Raw genomic sequence first — 18,977 nt, 5'->3', positions numbered from 1 at the left:
AAAAAGCTTTTATAAAACTTACATCTCAAGTTGGCAGAAAAATAATTTACAACATTAATTAATTTTTTTAAAGTAAATGTTCTAAGGAAAGGAAGGTCAGGGTCCTAAAGTCAGGAAGAAGACTGTCTTTATCAAGTTTATCAAGCTGACAGGAACAGTAAGGTTCTGAATACTAGTATGGGTACCACTGTGTCATTTTCTATTCTTGTGTGTCCAATAACTGTAGTGGAAAAAATTTGGAGGCCAGTTACCTTAAACAAATGTATTTCGCCTACAGTAACTTTATATTGGACAGAAAATCATAGCTTTCAACTACTAGTCTATTCTTATGCTTCATACTTTCTTCAGAATTTTCATTCTCTGCCTTAGTTTCAGTTGCAGTAAGTGTTCTGACAACATCCAAATAAGCAACCCTAGCACAGATTTCCTATAGTTACAGATAATTATTTTCCTGTATGTTTTCATAAACTATCAGTATTTCATCTTCAACATTTTCTAAATTTCAGTGTATCATCGTCCATACACATCTTCTTGTTTCCTTCTTCTTGAATTCAGTGAATATCAAGATTTGATGGGGACATATGATTAGGGACCTTGCTTGTCACCTCCATCTCTTTCAACCATGAATCAAATCAATCTTCTCTGCTCCTCCTTAATCTTGAATCTGCCCACTTCTACATACATACTGTTCCAACCTGGATGCAATTAACCTCGGCTCTTTCTAACATGTTCCCAATTGATCTTTTTCATTCTTATTATCCTAAAATTATCATTTATATAAATTTTAGTCAAATTAATCCTTTTAAAGTTATTGATCATGTTAAACTTAAAATCATTCAATGGCTTGCCTTTGGCTGTTCAGTTCTGTGTGATTTGACCTTCAGCTCTTCTACCCTATTGCTATTGGCATCTTCAACAGGACTTTATAATCTTGTTTCCTCTTGAGGAGTAGTTCTCAATCAGAAATGACTTTTGTCCCCTAGGGGACATTGGCAATGCCTGGAGACACTTTGTGTGTGTGTGTGTGTGTGTGTGTGTGTGTGTGTGTGTGTGTGTGTGACAACAGGGGGAGGTACTTCTGGCATCTAGTGCATAGAGTCCAAGGATGCTATTAAATATCCTACACGGGAGAATACAGACTCCCACACAAATAATTCTTTGGTCTAAAATGTCTGCAGAGCACAGGTTGAAAAAAAATGCTCTACAGTATCAATGTTTGGAATTGGGGGCTAGCCACTAATCACAAGGCTAAGCCTGCAAAAATATGAGGTGCACAAATAAAAAATCATGTTTTTCTTAATGGAGGAAAACAGAACTATTATTCAGATTCCAGGCATCTTTCAGAAATAGTTTTGATTCTCACTTTTTTTTTAATACAGGGCTATATGAAAAAAGCACTTGGTTTTTTTTTTTTAATCAGTAGTTAGGTAGCAAGAACATTGAATAATGTCATTAAATTTTAGAATAATATATTCTTCTAATCAGAGTATCTGTAGCTAAAAGAAAAAAATGCCTTAAAGGCCCAAAGAACAAATGCCAAATGTCTTCTTTGATATAAGGAGAGTAACTAAGAACAGACTAGGGAAGAGGAGCACGAGAAGAAGACCAACATTAAACAAGGATGAGAGGTGGGAGGGAAAGGGAGAGAGAAGGGAAATTGCATGGAAATGGAAGGAGACCCTCAGGGTTATACAAAATTACATACAAGAGGAAGTGAGGGGAAAGGGAAAAATAATACAAGGGGGAGGAATGAATTACAGTAGAGGGGGTAGAGAGAGAAGAGGGGAGGGGACGGGAGGGGAGGGGGGATAGTAGAGGATAGGAAAGGCAGCAGAATGCAACAGACATGAGTATGTCAATATGTAAATCAATGGAAGTGTAACTGATGTGATTCTGCAATCTGTATACGGGGTAAAATGGGAGTTCATAACCCACTTGAATCAAAATGTGAAATATGATATATCAAGAACTATGTAATGTTTTGAACAACCAACAATAAAACACACACACACACACACACACACACACACAAAGAAATACTAATAGGCACAGAAGATTTTGACACAAGTAAGCAACCTTTTGAGCTAATGTATTTAATTCCGAGTTAAGAATTTCTATTCACAGTACCATGAATGAGGAAAGGTTAACAAAAAAATTACCTTTAAATATCTGACATAACCATTTACAATAATTAATCAGTATGGACTACACGTTGCTTAAAAGTATTTTGAAGTGCCTACACTAAGAAAAAAAAATCTTGAAACAGATAAAAAAAATCACTAGCTTTCCTGTCTAGCATATGGTTCAGGGTTACCTCAACATATCACTATCTTTAAGGTATTTGAAACCAAATTGCAGAAAACTGATGGTAATACAAATTACTGTTCTGGGAAATATAAATTGTATCTGGTGGAAGGCAATTATTTCCTACATATACTGACCAGTGCCTCAGTTTTATGTGTACTTAAAAATTCTTTTTAGGATTCTTTACATGAAATATGTTTGCTCCTTCGATTCTCCTTTCAACTAGTCATACCATCTACTGGTTTCTTCTTCAATACTTAAAAATAAAAATCATCTTTTATAATTACTACAGGCCAAGAAGGAGTGTATATTTGGGGATAAATCCCTAATGAAGTCAGCTTCTTCTCTCTTGTAGTTTCTCCTATAATCATATCTATTGTTTAATAAATATGATTTTTTTCTAACATGTTTATTGAGGTATAATTGATGGAGGATAGGAGCATATTTAATGTGTAAAATCTAATGAGTTTGGGCATACACAAACACCAGTAATGTCATCATTGCAATCAAGGTAATAAACCTACGTCTCAATCAAATCTCCTTTGTTGTCTTTAGTATTTATTTATTGTGCTGAAACACAACATATCATTAAGAAATTTTCAAGTGCACTAAGTTCTAAAAACCTGCTGTATAACACAGCATTTATAGTCAATAATACAATATTGTGCACCTCAAAATTTATGAAGAGGATGGGGGTTTTTAAGCCCTGGGTTTTTTTGCAACTATGGGTTTCCCCACCCCACCCATCTCTCTCACAATTCTTCTCCTATAACAAAATCTCCTATGAAACCAATCTTTCAATGATTTTAAAAAATTTGAATGAAAAAGGATAATGTGTCTCTAATTAGGGGATTTAATTTATGGTGCAATGTGAATGGACATCTTATAAGCAAATATCAAACCAGATTCTAGCTCATTTAACATTTAAAGTTTATGGATTTTTCATCATAATCAAACTCCCAGAAACATCTCAGAAAGAAAATTTTCAGGGCTGGGGCTCTAGCTCAGTGGCAGAGCACTTGCCTAGCACATGTGAGGCACGGGGTTCAATCCTTAACACCACATAAAAATAAATAAAATGAAAGCATTCTGTCCATATACACCTACAAAAAGAATTTTTTTTAAATTTCTTTCATTCTGTTCTGGGCAATATTTTTTTTAAAATTGGCTTTAATTAAAAAAAATTATAAAGATTGGAATGGAATTCATTTCTCTTTAAGTAACCTTAATTTGAGTCCTAGATTGGATTAAGCCAGGCCACTAGAGAAGTATGCATATGTTGTATGTTCCCCTCAGTCATGAAATTGCTTTACTGAATTATACATGGATTTGTATGCTAACCTAATCAACATGTAGTATCAAAACTACAGAATTTCTTTGTATTCATTGTGAAGATGATGAGGGAATTGCTCACAGGGCCACACAGTATCCCAAAAATGGAAAAGCCACTAAATTAGTCAGCCTAGAGAATCTTAGTCTAATGAACCCTTGTTTCATTTTTATTTGGTAGGGGCATACTAAAATTTAATTAACCTTGTTTTCCTCTGTGCATTACTTACTAGGAAGCCTGATGTAGTATTCTGACATGTATAGCAACTGTAGGATATTTTGTCACAAATATTGTGTACTAATCTTATTGCTGGTATCCTCTTATTCCCCATTCTCTTACTCCTCACTCCCTCAAGTTTTTCTCATAATTCTTAGATGTGTGAATATATGATAAATATTTATAGCTGCCTTGTGCTTTGAAACCATGTTATCATGTATTTTATCATTGCCAATATCTATTGAAACTACTATATGCTAGAAAATTATCTAAGATCTCAATTACTACCACAATCTTGCAAGTATTATATATAATCATATTTTACAGATTAAGGAACTGAGTCTTAGAGATTGCTCAAAGTCACAAAGCTTGTTAGGAAAAGTAGTGACTAGACCGATGAGCTAGGATTTGAACCAGGTCACATAACTCAAATCCTATGTTCACAACCACTTTATTACGCTGTTTTTATATGCATGCATGTTGTATATGTGTGTGTGTTTGTGTGTGTGAACTAATAACCATAGCAAATAACAAATAACTATAACTAATTTTATACTTACCCCAAAACTACATGCAATCAAGTAATTCAATTTATAACCCTTTAAGACAAAAACTATTGTTATACTATTGAAATTATGCTAGCCTACTTGAATTGCAAGGAAGGACCCATTCTGGAAATAAATACAATGCCTAAAAGAATAACAGGTGTATATATAAGTTCTTTTTCTACCTTTAAAATAATTCATCTTAGAGTTACCAGTCTATCATGTTAAACATCATTTCACACCTGGCATCAAGGACTCCCTTTTCTTTCCAGTGGACAAGTATTTGATTAATCCACCCTTCCTTTGTCTGCACTGCCAATAACCTAAGGTTTCACAGACTTCTGACTAAATGATTTAATCTTTCATCCTTTTGGTCCCAAATATAAAACAAATTATAAGCACCATACTGGGGCTTAACAAGGATCAAAATAGCAAGTATATAAAAAATATAGTTTTATAAGCAGCTAATTTTATCATTACTTATTAATGATTTTGCTTTTGTATAGAAATTATATGGTTATATTTGGGGGGAAATGGCTTTATACATACACATGGTAAACATTTGGAGGATTTCTGCATGGTGGGGACCATGACATTATTTTCAGTAATTGCGGTACTATATAATAAGAATGTCACTCTCTGAGACTAAGTATCATTCAGCCTCCAAGTAGGGGTTATATAAGGGCTTCTTAGTGCTACTTAGAATTTACAATTTCATAATCTGCATTTTTTTTCACACCTTTGTCCACAATTTTTATTGAGAACATCGTTTCCAAATTATGAAAGAGACATCTTGTTGCACAGGTTATGTCCCAGGGGCCCCACATTTTCAAGCTGTTTTTACCTTGAACATGGCATATTACCACTGCACAAAGCCTCCAGACGCTAACATCTATCATTAGTCCCTCATTTCCTAAACCACTGGCTTTATCTACTTTTTGAGAGATTGAATAGGCCATTCAGCTGGAGCCTGCTTTTCATGCACACATATGCCAAAACATCTCACCGTTAATGAGGAAGGACATTTTGTTGATTGTCATCACAAACAAAGAGAAATTTCCCCTACAAAATACAGTGTTTGAAAATAAATCAGTGCAATGATTTACTATCAATTATATCACATGTTTTATCAGGCTTTAAATTATTTCTTAGCCTGTCTGATGTCCCCAGAATATGAAGGTCTTTGAGACCTTGATCAAGTTATTTCACCATGCTTTTGTGCTTCCTCATTTGTAAAATAAATGGATTAAAGGTCATAAAAATGTCCTTCTAACCATGGGATTCTATAACTCTATGAACTTAATTGGAATAAGGTATTAGCGTTCCTGTGCTTTAAAAAAAATACTCTTTATATTCTTATCCCGTATTCCAAAATACAGTTTCATATTTGCATCAAACTTCATTAAGAGGCATTCTAACACATACTCAGACAAATGCAATCTGAAAGAAAGCCAGAACAAAGCGAAAGTCAGCTCTGCTTTGCCATGTTTTTAACAGTGGACAAAAACCAAGTTTCAATTTACTGAGTGTAGTAGACATAATGGTGGAACACACAATCTACTTCTCTGCATTTTTTTTCACACCTTTGTCCACAATTTTTATTGAGAACATCGTTTTCAAATTATGAAAGAGACATCTTGTCGCACAGGTTATGTCCCAGGGGCCCCACATTTTCAAGCTGTATTTACCTGGAGAACTTGGCATATTACCACTGCACAAAGCCTCCAGACTCTTAACATCTATCATTAGTCTCAGAACCTGGAAGAAACAGGTTTTTATATCCTTGTCTTATTCATGCTCCACAAGCTTCAGGCTTCTGTTTCTCTTAGAAACAATTCCATGTCAATGACAGGAGCAAATAAATTTCAAGCTGAAATACTCAACCTCTATGCTCATCAATCTCTTTTTCATATTTCAGAGTTACGTGTCCTGTTAACATGTGGAATTTGGAGAGTGCTCTCTAAGTGGAGTTCTTAAGAAGGCAGATTGGCTGTTATTGATTCCATAAATATTTATTGAATGCGTGTGTGTGGACCTTTAATAGGCACTAGGGATACCAAGATCAAAGAGACCTTCCTGGATTTTGTAAGCGATCACATTCTAGTGACACAGGCAGGGAAGTACAGAGAAATAACAATACATTTTTCATATGTGTTATGATAGAGGTAAGGATTGGACAGTTGACAAGCACACAAAATGTCAGTGAACAGAGAAAGAGCTAGAAACCTGTCAAAGAGGATAATCTCCAAGATGGAATTTTAGAGAAGAGTGGTTAACAAAAAAGAAAGAAATGGAATGGGCAGGGAGGATACTACCACTGGGAAGGGGAAAAGAAGAGCGTGCAAAATTACACAGAACTCACGCTCCTTGCACATCAGGCTCCAGATTTCAAAGTGGGAAAAGTGAGGAAAGAGAGTGTGTCTTCACTGGAGCAGAGAAAGTTTCATCCAAATGTAATACTATAGATCAAGAATAATAACTAAAAAATATACTGACTCAATTTTCTGGAATATCTTCTGATCCAAGTTTGGATGAGATTTAGTCTTTTATAAAGTATGAGTAAAAACTGAAACCTATTACCAGAAGTAGTCAAGTTGCACAAACGGAATCAAATTCCTTTTTATTTTAATGAAAATTAGACCTTTCCTTTAATGGTGCCAAATATTCCATTTGTTTTGGAACCAACTAGAGATGGGGCCACTGCCAGTGATTTACCAGTCTTTCCAATGGCTTCCAATTCGTGGGACTGTGTGCCTTCTCCTCTATCCCAACTCAGGAGTGAGACCATTCTTTCTGGCCATCTCTTGACCACTCACACTGTCCAAGTCCCTATTCAATGTCTTCATCTTAATGGGCAGGGACAAGTTCTACTGACCTGACTAGTTCAAAAATTATTTAAATTGGCCTTACCACATATCAGCATATTATTTTTTTTACCAAACTTCCATGTAATTATAACTAAGGTCATATGCCAGAATGATGTTTTAAATTTGTTAAAGCAATATAAAAGTTTTCATGTAAGCAAATAGAGGAGAGACGACTGTAGCTTAGTGGTAGAGCACTTGTCTAGCACATGTGAGGCAATGGTTTCAATTCTCTGTACCACAAAAAAAATACATAAAATAAAGGTATTGTATCCATCTACAACTAAAATTAAAATTAAAAAAATATATAGGAGAGAAGAGGAAGAAAAATATAGGTATAAAGATGTATTGTAAAGTGTTTGTAATTAAATAGTGTTCTACTGATACAATAATGAGATCAATGCAACTGAAAGAGCTAAGATAAAAATTTGAATAATATCATCAAATGTTATCACAGATTTTTTTTCCTCTTCCTAGACTTGACTCTGACATGACCTTAGCCAGTCTGTGGTGTTTAGTATCATTAAATATCATTTATATGATCATAACATCCCAACTGTCATCCAGCTTAGGCCAGGCCTCAGTTCCAGGCTTGAATATCCCTTGCCTATATAACGATCTACTTGATTCTTTGAAACTATTTCTTCCTCAAGCTGGACTTATATTCCTTTCCTACCGCCCCCCCCCACCGCCCCGGCCCCCAATACTTCCACAGTTTGAAGCTTCTAAAGCTAGAAAACATAATTATCCTTGACTTCTGTTTCCTCACTCCTCACCTTCAATTCTAGATCAAATCCTACTTGTTCTACCTCAAAAATACATCTCCATCACCCAGCTACTATTGTCTTCTAAACTACAGAACTGACCTTTAACCGTTGACTACAAAGGTCCCATCAACTTTCCCTCCAAACAGTTCTCCACTCCTTATGGTTCAGTTTAAAAAAATCAGATCATGTCACTCTTGGCTTAAAATCCTTTATGTCTGATTTCAAGTAGATAAAAGCCACTCTTTAGCACAGGTTACATAAGCATTGTATTATTTGGCCACAGGTAAACAACAGAAGTTCTACTGAAATAGAACAACAGAAGTTCTATGGAACAAACTGGGAATTTTGATCCATTCAGCTCTTTTTCACTTTTCACTTTATTGGCAGAGTGTAAACTGAGCTCACTGATCTGCTTAGAAATACAAGCACAGGAAAACCAACACTTCTTGCTAGAGCAGGAACATCTCTGTTGAGTAATTTAGAGGTCATATCCTCAGTCCTCAGAAGAAAAAGATATGTTAGGCCTTTACCCTAATTCTTGTCCAATTTCACAAATGATGTGATGTTTCAATTTATTTATGTCAAGTTCAGGATATTTTGTTAAAGCAAACAAAAATGGTCAAACTATCTCTTTTTGAAAACATACTGGGAAAACATAAGAAATAACTTTTACAAGCCCAGAGGAAGGAGAAAGTTTCCTGGTGTCTTCTCTCAGTCACTCTTTGTGTGACATCTCATTGTTGTTTCACTGCACCTGTATTCCATTCACTTATTTGTAGGTTGGCTTACTCTGCAAAGCTGTCAATTTCTGATCTACCATAATATTATATTTAATTGGTATTTGGTTCCCATGGTACTAGTTCCATACAGTTTTAAGCCTAGATCCTTAAGGTTCATTAACATAATTTCTTTCTAAATTATTGATAAAGATATTTCTAACAATTTGGATTTATTCTAATCATTACACTAACCAAAATATTTGTCAAATCCTTAATGATATGTTATTCAAATGGTGTCAAAGCCCTTGTAAATTATTTTATGTCTTTTTTTTTTTATTGAGACAGTTTAATAGGGTACATTATGGTGCTTCAATACCTGGATAAAATGTGTAATAATCAAATGAAGGTAACAACATTTTTGTCTTTCCAAATATTAATTTTTGTGTGCTGAGAATTTCATACTCTTCTATGCATTTGGAAACATATCACAGGTCGTCTTGACCAATAGCCCATTCTACTGTGACATTTTGTGCTTTGGTGCCCCTTACTGAACTTCTTTCCAGCCAGCCTCTCCCAAACCTTTCCCAGGCTCTGATCACCACTGTTCAATTCTGTTCGTCTATGAGACTGATTATTAGTTTGCATAAATGAGTGAGAACATGCATTTGTCTTTCTGGGTCTGGATTATTTCCCTTAACATAATGACTTCTAGTTCCATGCAGTTTGCTGCAATTGACAGGATTTTGTTCTTCTTTATGGCTGAATAATATTTAATTTTTTATATTTACCACATTGTATTTATTCATCCACTGAAGGGCATCTGAGTTTACTGCATATTTTAGCTGTGGCAAACAGTGCTGCAATAAACATGAGAGTATAAATTTATTTTTGGTATAATGATTTCATCTTATGTGGATATATGCCCAATAGTAGTATTGCTAGATAATATTGTAGTTCTGTTGTAGTTTTGTTGTTGTTGTTGTTGTGTGTGTGTGTGTGTGTGTGTGTGTGTGTGTAATTCCCATACTGTTTTCCATAATGACGGTACTATCACTACTATTTGTTCTTACCTGTCTTTTTTGATGAGAGACATTTTATCTGGGGCAATATTATCTCACCGTGATTTGGGTTTGTATTTCCCGGATGGTTAGTGAGACAGATCATCTTTTCATGCATACACTGGTCATTTGTGTGTTGTCTTTGAGGATTGTCGGTTCAGTTATTTAGCATTTGACAAAATACGGCACTTCTTCATGTTCAAAACACTAAAAAAAACTAAGGACAGGACTGGGGTTGTGGCTCAGCAGTAGAGTGCTCACCTTGCACGTTTGAGGCCCTGGATTTGATCCTTAGCACCACATAAAAATAAATAAGTGAAACAAAGGTATTGTTTCCAACTACAACTAAAAAATAAATATTTTTTTAAAAAAACTAAGGATAGTAGGAACATTGTAAAAACTATCTATGCTAAGCCCAAGGCCAACATCATTCTAAATGGGGAAATATAGAAAGCATTCCCTCTAAAAACTGGAGTAAGACAAGGATGCCCTCTTTCACCGTATCTATTCAACATTGTCCTTGAAACTCTAGCCAGATCAATTAGACAGGAGAAAGAAATTAAAGGGTATGAATAGGAAGAGAGGAACTCAATCTATCACTATTTGCCAATGACATGATTGTATATTTAAAAGAACCAAAAAATTCTACCAGAAAACTTTTAGAGCTAATAAATGAATTCAGCAAAGTAGCAGGCTATAAAATCAACACCCACAAATCAAATGCATTCCTATACATCTGTGATGAATCTACTGAAAGAGTAATTAGGAAAACTATCCCATTCACAATAGCACAAAAAATAAAATAAAATACTTGGGAATCAACAAAAGAGGTGAAAGACTTCTTCAATGAAAACTACAGAACACTAAAGAAAGAAATTGAAGAAAACCTTAGAAGATGGAAAGATCTCCCATGCTCCTGGATAGGCAGAATTAATATTGTCAAAATGGCCATATTACCAAAAGCTTTACACAGATTTAATGCAATTCCAATTAAAATCCCAATGACATTCTTCATGGAACTAGAAAAAGCAATCATGAAATTCATTTGGAAAAACAAGAGACCAGGAATAATCAAAGCAATCTTTAGCTCACTTTTAAATTGATATTTTTGTTCAGCTTTTTGAATTCCTTATAAATTCTGTGTATGGATCCCTTGTCAGATGAATTGTTTGCAAGTCTTTTCTCCCATTCTGCAGCTGTAGATTAGTTCCTTTGCTGCACAGAAGCTTCTTGATTTGATATAATCCTATTGGTCTATTTTTTAACTTTTGTTCCCTGTGTCTTTGGGATTCTAAGAACTCATTGGCTACACCAATGTCTGTGTTTCTCCTGTTTTCTTGTAGTGATTTCAAGTTTCAAGCTTAACATCTAAGTCTTTGATGCAGTTTGGTTTTACTTGTTTACAGTGAGAGAAAGGGATCTAGTTTCATTCTCTGGCATAAGTATAGTTTTGCCAGCACCAAGAGACTGTTTTCTCCATGGTATGTTCTTGGCCCTTCTGTCACTATCACTTGCCTCTGTAAAAATGGATTAATCGATTCTCTATTGTGTTCCATTACCTTATGTCTTTCTCTATACCAATACCATTCTTTTTTGTTTACTATAGCATTGCAGTGTATTGTGAAGGCAATGCTTTGATGTCTCTAGCAACCCTGCTCAATTGCTTTGGCTATTCTGGATTTTTGTGGTTCCATATGAAATTTAGGATTGTTTTCCTATTTCTTGAAAGAAAGTGACTGATACTTTGATGGGAATTTCATTGAATATATAGATCACTTTGGGTAGTATGTTATTTTAGCTATATTTTTATTAGTTTTAATTATTAATACAAGACAGAATGTACTATGATGCATCATACGTAAAAGGAATATAATTTCTCATTTATCTGGTTGTACATGATGTAGAATCTTACCAGTCGTGTAGTCATATATGCATACAAGGTAATAATGCCCAATTTGTTCTATCATTCCTATCCCCATAGCCCCTCCCCTCCTTTTATTCCCCGATACTTAATATAAAGTAACTCTATTCTTCTCTAGTTCCCCCACCCTTATTCTGAGTTAGCATCTGCGTATCAGAGAAAACATTTGGCCTTTGGTTTTCTGGAATTGGCTTGTTTCACTTAGCATGATATCCTCCAGCTCCAATCTGATCCATGGGAATGGGATATCTTTCCTTTTTATGTTCATCCTCTGTAATTTCTTTCGTCAATTCCTTTTATTAGTGCATATTAATTATGTAGAATAGTTAGCTTCATTGTATCCTACTCATATATGCATGTATTCTATCATGTCCATCCCCCATTACTCATGCTGACCTTTCCCTCCTCCTCGCTCTGATCTCTGTCCTCTTCACTGAGAGTGTTCCCTCTACATACAAGTCCCTTTTTTCCCCCTAAGTCTCACAGGTGGAAGGTATATGATACTTCTGAGTCTGCTTATTTTGCTTAATGATGATTTCTAATCCCAATTTTCTTGCAGACGACATGATCTTAGTCTTTATAACTGAATAACACTCCATTGTGGGGCTTTTGGTTTTTGTTCTGTCTTGGTTTTTGGTTTGGGGGTTTGTTTTTCCGTTTTGTTTTGTTTTGTTTTTGTACCAGGGATTGAACCCAGGAGTCCTTGATCACTGAGTCACATCCTTACTGCCTTTTTTTCTCTTAAGATTTTACTTTGAGCTAGGGTCTCACTAAGTTGTTTAGGGCATGGCTAATGCTGAAGCTGGCTTTGAACTTGCGATCCTCTTGCCTCACCTCCCTAGTCGCTGGAATTACAGGTGTGTGCCACCATATTCAGCTTTATTGTGTTTATAGACACATTTTATTTATCCAATCATCTGTTGACAGATACCTAAGCAGATTCAATAATTTAACTATTGAGAATTGTGCTATGATAAACATGGTAAGCAGTTCTCTATAGTATGATGACTTTAAATTTTTAGATATATACAGAGAAGTGGTATAGCTCCTTCATATAGTACTTCTATTTTTAGGGTTTTTTTGAGAAATATGAATCTTTCAGTCCCTTTATTGTTTATGATTAAATATTTAAATATTTATAGCTATTTCAAATAGAATTATTAATTTTTTAGCAAGTTCATCATTGGTATATAAAAAATCTACTTTTTGTATGTTTATTTGGTATCCTGTAGCTTTACTGAATTAATTTATAAATTCTGACTGCTTTTTAAAGAAGGATTTAGGTTTTTCTACCTATAAAACCATTTCATTTCAAAACATGGATAATTTCCAATATGGATTCCCTTTCCAACATATCCAGAGGTTTCCTTAGGGTCAGTATTTTTAATTATTTTTTTAAATACATGACAATATTTTTAATTCTTTTCTAGGTATTTCATAGATATCAGTCAAATTGTGACTTATTTTTTGGAGAATTATTATAGTTTTTTGGAGGTGTCATGCTTCATGTGTCTGTGCCCTTATGTTGATGTCTGTGTATCTGGTATAATATTTGTTTCTTCCAGTTTTATGAAGTAGCTTTTGAAAACAAAATTTTATATCCCTTTAGGTGGGATAGAAGAATAAGTTGGATAGATGATTTGGTTCGGTTATAGGGGAGCTCAGGGCATAATCTCTATGTGATTTATTTGTCTTTGATGTCCGTAGCCTCTATGAGTAATTTTATGACTTTGCAGTGGATGTAGTCTTCCAGAGTTGTGGGTCTTCAGATTCCAAGGTTGAGCCCTGATGGCACTGAGGCATGGAGCGGTAGCTTCCACAGCCTTGGTGATTTGAGATATGGGGAGGACGGTCCCCAGTTCCCTCAAGACTGCCATTCTCCTGCTCTATCAGGGTCATTGGTCCTTTCTACCTTACCTCTCCCCAGCAGTGTTGGGGCATTAAATATTCATTTAATAAATATCAACATGAATCAGGGACTGTTAAAAATCCTCAGGACACTGCCTTGAACGAGTCAGTCCTTATGTTTTGTTCTGAGTAAAATAGGTTTACAAAAATTGCCATGCTAATTAATTTAATGAATTAGTATTTAAATTTTATATTTAATTTAATAATAAATATTAAATTTCATCAAATTGTATAAAATGAAGTGTAGAAAAGAGAGTGTTGGCTAATTGGGATGTGTTGGCTAGGATGATTTAGGAAGCCCGCATTGAGAATTTGAATTTGTGCCCTAATTGATGAGAAAGAACTGCACAAGAAGTGGGAGAGATAAAAGTGGTAAAGTAGACTACATGAAAGAATTTCTCTCTCATCGAAACAGGAGAATAAAGACTTGGGGTAACTACAGGAGTCCTGATCCAATCACTTCTTCTCTTATTTTACTCTTTAATTGTTCCCAATTATTTTAACTTTTCATTTCTGAAATTTTTAAAATAGAAGCTTGTGAGTTTCTAAAAATTTAGACATACAGGATTTTTACCAGAAATATTTCTAGATATGTCATTTTTCATTTTCTTTCTGGGATTAAGGGAACTTCATTAATCTGCTAAATAAATTCATCATGAAGAAATGTTTTTCTATTTTTTTGGAACTGCAGATACTCATAATAATTTTTAAAATCTCATGAATGTTTCATGTTAAGTATTCCTCCTCCTATTTATGTAAAACACTGAATAGATTTAATAGTGATGCTAAAGGTATAAAAATTCAGGATGGGTTAATTATGTACTGATTCTGTAAAAATCATAAAATGAAACTTTCCTAGCATCAACATGTTTCAAAATATTCTTAAGCTACATTATCATTCTAAAATTAATAATTGGACTTCCATAGCAATGGTAACAAGAACGTGCTAAATTCTGTACAAAAGCTTTCATGAGTCATAATAAAACTCTGTGTGAATGATAAATAACTGTATTTAAAAGGGAAAGTACATGATAGAAAGACCTAGTACAATTCAGAAGGATGGGAAGTTGATTAACATGATAATATTCTACTGAAAGAGTATTTTTGCATCAGTTAAATATAGGTTTCCTTGGAAATTGACTTTGTTCAGAATCACATAGCTTAAATAAAAGAAGATGGCTGGATTCTATGGTTTTATTCTTTAAATATCCTATGCCATAAAGCCCCACCTCTGGATACTACATTAAAAGAATTGGTGTGAATATACTATGTATACAACCAGAGATATGAAAAATTGGGCTGTTTATATGTAATAAGAATTATAATGCATTCCACTGTCATATATTAATAAAAAATGTTTTTAAAAAAGTTCTTGAGATTTATCTGTCATTCTGTCAAAGATTCTCAAACATGCTGCCAAGGGCAGAAGAGAGAGAATTTTGTCTACTTCAATCACTGGAAGAATTGGGAAATAAGCAAAACCTATTTTGATTTCTCCAAGCTCCTCATTTCTGCATTATTTACCTTTACCTACAGGAACCCAGTGCTCTTAGGCTGTCTCACAGGAAAGAAATATCTGCTCCCAGAAAATGGTCTAATATCATAGGTTTTTAGCCATCTCTGACTTAGGGGTATTTCAGATGTCATCAAGTGAAAGAAAAAGCATAAATTTTAAGTATTTAGAAAAAAAATTTACCTAATAACCCATAGAAACCACACCAAAGTTAGTCCCTGCTGACAGCATTAAGCTGTGCTCCATTTCTCTGCATATAAGATGGCTAGACTTATTATTGGATAGAAATATTTAATATGCTATTATGTAAAAATGTGGATGTGTAACCGATGTGATTCTGCAACTTGTATTTGGGGTAAAAAATGGGAGTTCATAACCCACTTGAATCAAATGTATGGAAGATGATATGTCATGAGCTTTGTAATGTTTTGAACAACCAATAAAAAAAAGAAATATTGCATTCATTCATTCACTAGTCAGACATTTTTTAATGATTAGTAGAAAGCAGGTCCTGTGGTAAGCACTTAGGCTATAACCAATCTGACATTTATGCCATACATAATCCGTCCATAGAATTGGCACATTCCATTTACTTGTTTGTTTTGTTTTGCCTTATCCCCCAAAGAATCAAATCCCTTAAAATGAATACCTGCTTCAAAAGGGCAGGAAAGAGAAGACCCAGGACAAAGACCAGGGAGATGGTTGTTAAGTGCTATAGTCTGAATGTTCGAATCTTTCCAAAATTCATATGTTGAAATTCTAACCCCTCAAGGAGATGGTATTAGGAGATAGGCCTTTGGGGAGGTGACAAGGGCAGAACTTTCACGATGGGAATAAGTGCCTTCATAAAAGAGAATGAAGAAAGAGCTTGTTTTGTGCACTATATGACAACACAGCAAGAAGCTGCCATCTATAAACCAGGAAGTGGGCCTTCATCAGACCTCACATCTGCCAGCACCTTGATCTTGAAATTTCCAGCACCTGAAAAAGAGTGAGAAGTTTCTGTTTATACACCATCTAGCTTATGTCATGTTGTTTTAGCAATGCAAATAAACTAAGACTTTAGGCTCCTGGGGCAGGAGATAGAGTGGTTGGGAAGATGGGAATGGTCAAATGGTCTAAAAGAGGAGGCAATCCCAGTTGGATCTGGAAGTTAGCAGCTAATCAAGTCTTGTGAGAGAGTCTAAAGAAATCATGTTGGGTCTAAGCTCTGGTTGATGAGGGGAATCACAGTCACTAGCCTAATATAGGAAGGCCTAAGGTACTGAACTAAGACTGGAATTGTGCAGATCCCATCAGAGAGTAGACTTTTCTGATGCAGAGAAGCAAGACAACAAATTAGACTAGAGTAATCTTTCAATGTGCTGATTCTGGAGGAAATGGCCAGTACCTTTTGATATTAGCTGAGAGGTCAGTGGTATATGAGAAATGCATGCCTTAGTATTCAATTCTAGGAAACAAAGCACTTAATCCAGCAAATTCTATCATGTGTACATTAGATCACAAAAGTTACAATATAAAGACTCGAACATATTCGAAAGTAGTGATTAGGATGAAAGAGGGTAGTTTCAATGATTCTTTGAGAGAATGTGCCATGGATAACAGAGTTTTACAAGCTAGTCAAATCATATTTCAATTCATTCTAAGTCATTTAGTGAGTTCTTGTGTCAAACTTTGTGCTAGATACTGCCTGGGGATTCATATATGAACAAGAAGAATCTTCATCCTTGTTATGCTCTTTTGAAGAGTACAGCATTAAGAGCATCACATAGACTAGTGATCACCCAGATTCCAAATTAGAGTTCTGTCCCTTCAGGGTTGCCATGGGAAATTACTTAACTAATTAATTCTTAGTTTTTTCATGTGTCCAATGAGAATGGTTATATCCATCTCAAAGGTTTATAACAAAGGTTGAAGATAGCATTGATGTATGCCTTAGCATATGCTCAACAATAGTTAGTTGCTATTATTGACCTTTAATAATTTGAGATAAGCACAATCAACTGTTGAAGACTATTGCATGACATACTTATTTCACTTTATACCTGATAGATGACTAAATTTCCTCTTGATTCCTTTTTTAGAAGATGCTACACTACAGAATTCATAAGCTATGCATATGTATGTACAGGGACCTGTTGGAATGTTCCTAATTAGATAAGTTGTCATCTTACAGATGATACATATAAAAAAATGTGTGTGAGAAGAAATTGTTAACATAATATAGCCTCCTAAAAATCTGGAAGTAAGGCACATACCTCAGAAATACAAAACCTTCCTTTTCCTGTCTTCCTCCCTTCCCTTCATTCCTCCTTGTCTAATCAAGTAAATATCTATTCTTCCCCTCTCCCCACTTACTGCAGATTAGCTTCCCCCATGCATGAAAACATTTGACCTTTGGCTTTGAGGGACTGGCTTATTTCACTTGGAATGATAATCTCCATATTCATCCATTTATTGGCAAATGTCATAAAGTCATTCTTCTTAACAGCTGAGTAATACTCCATTATGTATACATATGACATTTTCTTTATCCATTTATCTATTGACGGGCACCCAGGTTGGTTCCATAGGTCAGCTATTGTGAATTGAACTGCTATAAATATTGATGTGGCTATGTCACTGTACTATGCTGATTTAAAACCCTTTGGGTGTATACCAAGGAGTGGGATAGTGGGGTCAAATGGTGTTTCCATTTCTAGTTTTTTGAGGAATCTCCATACTGCTTTCCATAATAGTTGCACCAATTTGCAATCCCACCAGCAATTTATGAGTGTACTTTTCCCCCACATCCTCTTCAACATTTATTGTTATTTGTTTTCTTGATAATTGCCATTATCAAGACAGTGGGATGGAATCTCAATGTATTTTTAATTTATATTTCTCTAATTGCGAGAGATATTGAACATTTTTCCGTATAAGACAGTGGAATGAATCCAAAATAATTTTCCTATGTATACACCTTAGTTAATCCCACCATTGTGTACATCCATAAGAATAGGTCAAATTAGAATAAGATATATTTCATACTTCTATAATAATATTAAAATGAACTCTACTTTCATGTATAACTAAAAAGATATAATAAAAAATAATATATATTACAAAAACTAAGAGAATATACTTCAAATATATCAACACAAAAATATCAAGTGAGGATATGTATGAATATATTTATAAACATATATATCATAATACATATTTTTATATTATATATATAATTTAATTAGATTTAAGCACTCTGCATTTCATACATATATCAAAACATCACATTGTACTCCACAAATGTAATACAATTATAATTTGTCAATTAAGAATAATTAAAACAAATTTTAAAGTTCAAAGCTTTAGCTCTCAGGTTTCAAGACACCAAAGGGTCAGAAAAAGGTAGGGAGAAAGCCAAGTGAAGACATATAAGGTCTCATAGAAAAATATATTTGTCACATAACAAGGATCCAAGGGAGAGGAGCAAGGCTGCCAGTGAGGGTGTGCTACTGGTTCAAATTATACCAAAAAAAAATAAATAAATAAGAGTAGTCAGAAACCTAAGCTACAAATAAAAAGCCTAGAATTGAGTGCAGTTAGCAAACTGGTGGTTTCTATGACTGCCGGATAGAATGGCTAATCAGCAAGTGCTGACAGTTTCAATGGGACAATTCCAAGTCTACATTAGAACAAATAGAAGTTGACACAGTTCTGCTCAGATGGAGGCAGATTGCTGTGGTTGTCAAAGACAAAGTTTCTTTCTGAAGGTCTGAGGCTTCAGGGAGAATCTCCCAGGACCAAGACTCTCACAGGTAAGACAGCGCCATGTAAGAACTTTTCTAAGCAC

Source organism: Ictidomys tridecemlineatus, chromosome 1, assembly GCF_052094955.1.
Source record: "Ictidomys tridecemlineatus isolate mIctTri1 chromosome 1, mIctTri1.hap1, whole genome shotgun sequence".
Classification (NCBI taxonomy): domain Eukaryota; kingdom Metazoa; phylum Chordata; class Mammalia; order Rodentia; family Sciuridae; genus Ictidomys; species Ictidomys tridecemlineatus.
This window is presented reverse-complemented; position numbering follows the sequence as displayed.